Genomic DNA, 8,215 nt, shown 5'->3' on the forward strand with positions numbered 1-8,215 from the left:
ATTCATTCATTCATTCATTTCATTTATTTCATTCCTTCTTTCTTTTTCGTCAATGTATGACTGTAACCCCCTCCCTCAGTTATGGTGCACTTATGTCAAATTTATGATTTTCGTTTCGATTTATGTTGCCGAGTGGCAGTTATGTAAGGACTGATCTAAATCAAACCTCCCTAAAGTTATCACATGACGCTCTGCGCAGCTAATAGATTTTCTGTTGCAAACATTATCAATGATGAGGTAATATTACAGATGATAGTTTCTAATATACATAACTGTTGTTAATCACACGATGTTAATGTGCGTGATATGCCGTGTGACATTATCAATTATAACTGCACTAAGTCACCAAGTATTGAGAGTCAGTGGTTCATTTTAATCATTATGCCATCATTTTCTGGCAGGTGACGAATTGTGCTCGACATGAAACACCCCGGACCCCATCACAATTTTTGAATATCCAATGCCATTATACATCTAATTTGAAGCACTCACATTATATTTATATTCGACGACACACTCGGAGCTAAATAGCCTGTAGCATAACATGAAGCACGGTCACATTAGAGCGAGTGGTTCATGGCTAATTCGTTGGTACCCCGTCTTCCAGCGTGGCGAGACGTAAACCACGTGTCATGATCGATAAATCTCTTCATCAACGGCGAAATGAAAATGGCATTCTCTGGCAAAGAAGAGTACCAATTTGGTATAGGACAAGGCCCGGTATGATATAAACCGAACTGTTTGTTGTTGTTTTTTACCTATATAAATCTACACACATTTACCATATTGTAGATAGAGAGAGGGAGATGAAAAGAAGAAATTGTAATGCATTATCCGACAACTTCGCATGGTTGGATCAAATTTCCAACTAGTCACGCGTCTTGTTCAGAGACACCGGAGATGGAGAAGGAGAGGTGGAGGAGAGGGAAAGGGGGTGGTGGTGAATGACGTTTTAGCTAAATGCTACCCAAAGCTAATTTCGGTAGAGATTTTATGCCTTGATAGCAATGACTCGCATCGTCTGGCCGAACTGCTTCTCTTTTATTTTTTCCTGACATAGCACCTGGTATTCTCTTATTTTATATTTTATTTATATCAACTGATATTCATTGTCTCACTGAAGGAAAGAGGCGCCTTTGACAAGAGACAGATTTGGACACATTGTCATGCGAGTGTCAGAGCTTATTGACTAGTTTGGAATCCCTGATATCATGAAAGCAAATATTAAAAGTGAATTTGTTTGTTTACGCCCCATCGTCTCATAATAACATTCACTATCATGTGTGATGTTAAAAACAAAGAATCAGCTTCACCCCACTTCAGCAGAGCACAGCGCTGCTCAGCAGTAATATTCACTGTGAAAGGTCATTCATGAACAGGAACAACTAGTGAAAGCAAGACTCGCAAATGTGTCATGCTACATCTTTTGTATAATCACTAATTTTACGTTATGAGTGTTTATTAAGCTTTGAAAATATTCGGAAACACTGTCTTCCGAATCGCTTTCGCGTACCTAATCTGCTCATGATGAATTCACAGATTCATCATCAGGAGTAAGGCAGATTTATAAAACCCACATGTTCCCAGCACGGATACCCATTACCGCTGTACTGCAATTTCGAATCGTTCAGGGTTTCTTTGCTCAAATCATCAGACTTCCCATGCCTTATTTTGACTATCACTTTCCCATTAACTAGGCGTAATTTCTGCTTCACGGGGCCCTTGGTTTCCCATTAATACGCAATTCTGAAAAGCACGAGCACCGTAAAATTTACTAAACGTCGAGCTGCAGCCTGAGTAATTTGCATTAAGAGTTGCGTCGTGTGTTTGCCATCCGACTCGATTAGTTCTCAGCAAATGGGCGATCGGTTGCAACAGTGTGGCGTGAAATTCGAAGTCACATGCGTGCTCCCATGTCCATGTTGTTAGCTTTGGATGAAATCGGACGCGCGCGCAGTGATCTGCAATGTCTCGATACTATGCAATCAGCAGCGCGCGGACGGTAGTACGATGTTGAATAGCTCCTTGCTGAGCGCGTGTGTGGTTCTTGCTTCGACTTCGTGTGGCTGCGTCCTTGCGGATAAGGAGAAAAAGAGCATATTCTTACTGTTTACATTGAAATTATCGAAAGTGGTTCTTCAAGATGAGGGTTCTTTTCAACTCTGGAGCTCATTTCACCACGTTCTGCCTCGCTGTGTGTTCCATTTCCATTCTTAGTGCAGGTAAGACGCATATCAACACCCTCAACTAATTGTCATAACAACAAATGCGTGCAAAAAAAAATGTGCGTTTTCATAATTTTGTTTTGATGCTGGTGTGTGAGAATGATGCCTTCCTATTGTATTCACAGAAAAAAAAAAGAATGACAGCTTTAGATTTGATTCTGGATTGATTCGTTTGATTCGAAGAATCGTGACCGTGGGTTTTTCCTTGGTAGAGTTATGCTAAAAAGGGGAAAGAATGAAAACAACATGTGCAGCGGAAGAGACAGAGAGACAGAGAGAGATGGAGGCAGAGACAGTGAGAGAAAAACAAAATGCTTGAAAAAGAATGATAAGGACATTATGACTGTGTCAATTCCTAGCTTTGGAGATATAACGAATATACAAAAATAACACAAGTAACTCGTCGCATATGGGCGTAATGCTTGCATATCTATATAAGTATGTGTACACTAAAATAGACACCAATCAATCGTCATTTAGTATCGATCGGAAATATAACTGGCTTCTGATATGATCATGTCTCAATCAAAAGGAAGGCACCAGGTATGCACAAAACTAGCGAAAAAAAAAACTCGTTCAATTCTGTAAATCCCAAGTCCTTGGCTGACGGGAACTTGGCTTTCGTAGTCATATCTGTTCGTGCTATACGTTTATATCTGAGTTGGAGTATCAAGATAGGGGCAATAAGTGTTTGAATTATATCTGATAGATTAAGTTGCATTGCTTGAAGAAAAGTGCTGGTATGGATAGAATAACTTATCACGACCGTGAAATCAAAGATTGATAGGTTTACGTCAGATTTTATCAGAGCTCAGAAAAAGAAAATTTAGAGTGCGCATGTACTCTGTCTAACTGTTCTACAGATGTGCTCTACACTCTTCATGTTAATCAGTGTCAGGTGTGAGTTTGCGACAACAACAAACTATTGAAAGGTTAAACTTCCCGTTAGAGTGGTCATTACTCCCTAAATAGCGAGTTTTAGATCTGCAACGCGAACGCTAGGACGACGGTTATTAAAGGCCCAAAATAGTGTTCTGCAAAATGGGCGAGACAGCCGTTTCCATTGTTCAACCTGGGGGGCTGCGTCGTCTTAGCGTTCGCGTCGCAGATCTCAAGCTCGCTGTTAAAAAAAAAAATGTAAGGACGTTCATTAAGGGCTGTTTTGTCTCACCTATGACTTATTTTCCAACTGCAGTTTGGAATAAGTTCAACATTGCGTTTCTTATATTGTAGGGAACTGCTCTTTAACACTTTCTACGCATACATACTTCCTATATAATAGGGACAGGAATATGAATGTGGCATGCAGATGCTTAAAAGTGATCAGCTTATGAAAGTGATTTGCCAGTTGGATAATAGAGTATAAGCTGATAAGTAAGGTCTCGGCCGCCTTTATTATAAGATCTGATTTAAAAGTAGATTATTAAAATGAAGTACGGTGCAGACTTCAAAATCCGTCTTAAGAAACCATGTAAACAGTCATGCAAGAGGTAATAAAGAGGATCACTGGAAATCATCTTAGAGGGAAACGTGAATTAATCTCGGTTTCTGGATTTGGCTGTCAATCGTAATACATTTTCCTTTCGCTAAGGAATGGATCGGCTTACAAATGGACCTGTAAAAAGGCTTCTAACGTCACCTAGTATTCAACGATGATTACATCAGCTCACTTTTTACCTGGCTGTGACTGCTTACGGGCTAGTTTCCAGTGTTTTCAACAGTGTTCATAAGCGCATTCGTGAAGAGGCGTATACACAATTTTCTATTTTGCTTTCGAAGGGTGGTACATAATTGGATAAAAGGAAGGCTTAACAGTTGAAATAATAAATGCATCGTGTCATGTGTCTTTGTTCAGTAACATGGAAATGGAATGTCCCGGTTCAAAATCATGCACACATATACATGCACTTATCGGAAAAGGAGATATGCAATGTACATTTGAGGCAGTATCATAGATAAAACAGTGACACAGGAATTGTAGGCCTACTTCTGCATAACTATGAAATCAATACAACATGCTATTTATTGAACATTCTGCACGTGCGCTAGAAAATGTCGGCATGTCTGAATGGATAACAGTCCATTTTCTGGGAGATGTGGCAGGTTCGGACGGAGAGGAAATCCCGCCCCGCATCCAAACGAGCTTTTGATTGCATTCAAGGCTTGCCCTAATGCCTCTTACACCAATCTCTGAGTCTCTATCGAAGAGCATTCTGCGATCAAATTATTAACCATTTGGCTACTGTTAACTTTCCCTTTTTTATTCTCTCTCTTCTTCTTTCTTCCTCCCTCTCTTGCTCTTCTCTCCCCTCTCTCTTTCTCATTTCTCACTTCTAATAAAAATGTAAGGACGTGTAACGTATCTTGTCATTTTTCATTTCTTGTGTGATTTTCACGGGTCTTCCTCAATTGTCGCAGTCTTATACAAATTGTTGCTGTTGTAGTGCTTCCATGTTATTTATCAAGATGTACGCGACATGCGTCTACATTAATCTCAATTGAATTTTCATTTTCCTCATTGATTATGTTCCTGAAGAGGGTGTACAAAGTGAGAGGGCGAAAGAAGAACTTACATTTCAGTACCTCGCAAAATTACTGTCATTATACTGAAGGGCCCTATACCAAACTGCATTTTATCTTCATTGCTGCGATTCCTGCAGATACCATCATACTTGCCGTGATTGTCATTGGCTGGTTGTGTTAATTCTTGCCTGGTGACAATATTGAGTGTTTGCGGCAAAGAAACAAAGCGATAGAGTCTTGAGCGTGATTTTTGGAAGAGGCTAATACTTTACGAGGCAACCTATTTGAAAGGCTGTCATCTTTCCAGCTACCAGGGATCTTTGATTATTCACCAGGCTCTAATCTTTGATGAAGGTTATTCATAATTAACTTCATGATGTCGTGACAACCCTATTTGATTTATTCTTTTCCATTCATAATCTGTCTTGAGCTCTTCCACCCTCTAGATAATATGACAAGACAAAGAAGACAAAAACAAAGAAAATAATACCTATTTCAGAAGGTGGTGAGATAACATGCCTCACATGATCATACTCAGTGGTTCCAGAGGAACTCAGACGGTGATTGGCTGAAGTCGAGACAGGGCGTTGGTGCATTGTTGACATTTGGCGCCATTTGCTATTAAAAGGATTAATCCTGGTTGTTCAAACTCACGCTTTGATATTCAGGTGATCCTTAAAACATGATGTCCACACTTTGCAGGATCATTCCGGTGAATGTTACTGGATGTGTCTGACATTACCATCCTTTGTGTACCTCATCAAACTCATGAGTTTGACATACTCCAATCTGAGTGAAATGTACGAACATCAAATACAAAAAGACCTGTATACAGCACATCCATAAAACACACGATAAAAGTACACTGAACAAAATGTCAAGGCTTCCAAGAAAGGCTTCCTTTAAGAAAATAAACTAGTAACGCTACAATCAAAACTTTTTGATGAATATGTTCTCGAAAAACATCTAAATATAAACAATAGAAAATTTAACACTTTGGCGTTGCAGATATGTAATCAATGGTAATCATATCAAAAAGATATCAGCAACTCACTTCCATCAAGTATCTATTAGATTAGAGTAAATCCGTTAAGTCCTATTTCATCATTGTCGTTCTTAAATCCTTAACGAAAAGGGTTAAGGACATACAATTGATGATAAATATGTTGCGTTTTTCAATGAATATGTGTATAGCAATGTTCAGACTTCGGAACATGAAACAAAGATTGTTCTCGTCATGTACATTTTAAACAAAAAAAGTTAGAATCCTTTTTTTTCCTAAATCATGATAAAGGTTGCAAGCAATGAGAATAAACAGAAAAGAGACCTAAAAATATGAGAACTACAGAAAGGTCGTTATGACTCACGTCATGATGTTGATGGAATCTCATCTTGCTAAGTTCAAAATGTTGTAGAGAAGGAGCAACCACAATCTTTCGTGAGCGTTAGCATAAAAAAGTGTCTATTCGACAATCAATGTATTTTTCGCATCTCTCCTGACACCTCACTTTAGCATGGATAGGCAGGAATTAGGATTAGAAAGGGGTGAAGTTCATTTGCAGGGTATATATTTCCGTAGTTATAGAGCGAGCTGAATAACGAGGCGAGTTGGTCCATTAAATCGGTATTTCCGTTCCATACACCCATTGATCATCATCGAGGCATTTGATTCATTTGTCCTTCTCTCAGCTGCCATTAATGATTAATTCCCCGGAGAAGGCATCTTTACCCCGGAGAATAATGATTCAGAGAGGAGGTACTTTGCACAAGCCCCCTATATTTCTTATTCCCGCTTGATCATCCTCTGCTTCGAGTGTTGTTCCTCATTTTTTACATGGCGCTCCGCTCCAGTGTTTACCTTGAAAGTTGCGAGAGAACCAACGTGTCATAAAAACAAATAGACCGGCTCACACTGACCGTGCAAGTCTTATTAGCAGTGCCTGCCATGCAGCACATCGGGTCGCCAGATTGTGGCGCCTTTTTCTAGATAGGCGTTGGTCAGTATAATAGAGTGGGTGAATCCAATGGTGGCTAATGTGGTGAAATTAGTCTTGATTTTGATTGAGTGTCGTCATGTTCAGGTAGACGCTTCAGGTTTTGAAGAGTGAAAGGTCGATTGCAGCAGGACTTTGTAACAGCAATGCGCAAATGCATACATATTTGATACAAAAAGTTACAGACTCACACATAAATACACATACACATACACACACACCAACATACACAAATTCAAACATGGGCGTCCATTCACTTCAATAATGAACGAATGAATGAATGAATAAATGAATGAATGAATGAATGAATGAATGAATGAATGAATGAATGAATAGGTTGCCTCGTAAAGTATTAGCCTCTTCCAAAAATCACGCTCAAGACTCTATCGCTTTGTTTCTTTGCCGCAAACACTCAATATTGTCACCAGGCAAGAAAGGTATTTTATTGGGTAACATCCATAGCAGCCCTCAGGCTCCATTTCATATATCAGTATGAGAACATTGAAAAATTGAAAAATTAAGTATGAACACACACGCACACCCACCATTAAACACAAGGAAAGAAGGCTTGCATCGTAGACTTCATGCATCATGTAATTTTCATCATTTTCTCTATCTTGAGAAAATCCATATAACCTTTAAATGGACGGCGATATAGGGGAAGGGGCCGGGGTCAGGCTAGCTGGAAAGGACACATATTTTCATGTGAAGTGGCTACCTGTAATCTATGTCCATCTCAGTGTAACACACACAAAAAAAAAAAACGTGGAAAAGTGGAAATATTTGGCATAATGTTAGGTTATACTATCATATTTCCCAATGGCAGACAGCTGAAAAGGAGACCTCGTATAGAAGTCCACCTGATGGAAAGTGAGTTGAAGGAGAGATGATAGAAGTATGCAATGCGTAGGCCCATCAGGTATGGCCAGACTTTCCTAAAAGCTCTCCAACCATTCCACCACCACCCTCCGCCGCAATCCCCCCCCCCCCCACACCAAAAAAAAAAAAAAAAGAAGAGATATATATGAACAATCAGGATGTCCGCCCGTGAGGACTTTCTGGAGTGACGACCCAGCCATGCAAGCAATGAGAAAACTGGTACATTAAAGAGAGGGGGAGAAACAGAAAGAAAAATCTGGGAATACAGTTAATTTTTTTTTTTACATACAAGCGCATATCATTTCCACATGTCATGATGTGCCTTGCTTCTCCTGCTATAAAAAAAATCCACTTTCTTCACAAGATATTATTATTTTTCTGTATCCTATGATTATAAACGTAACTCTCAAAGCAGTTTTCATTTCTAGGTCTCATCAGGAATATCATGTTAATATGTTGTTGAATAGATAATATAAAGAAATGCTTAATTCTTGATCGGACAGAAGCAGCGCGCCACACTCGGGTTAAAGCTATGTTTTCCAACTCACTTGGTTGAATGTTGCTAATGAATCTCCATGCGTGCTGCCCCAAAAT

The sequence above is a fragment of the Diadema antillarum genome, unplaced genomic scaffold, assembly GCF_040938485.1.
Source record: "Diadema antillarum isolate AM-2024a unplaced genomic scaffold, OU_Dant_1.0 scf00000008, whole genome shotgun sequence".
NCBI classification, from domain to species: Eukaryota; Metazoa; Echinodermata; class Echinoidea; order Diadematoida; family Diadematidae; genus Diadema; species Diadema antillarum.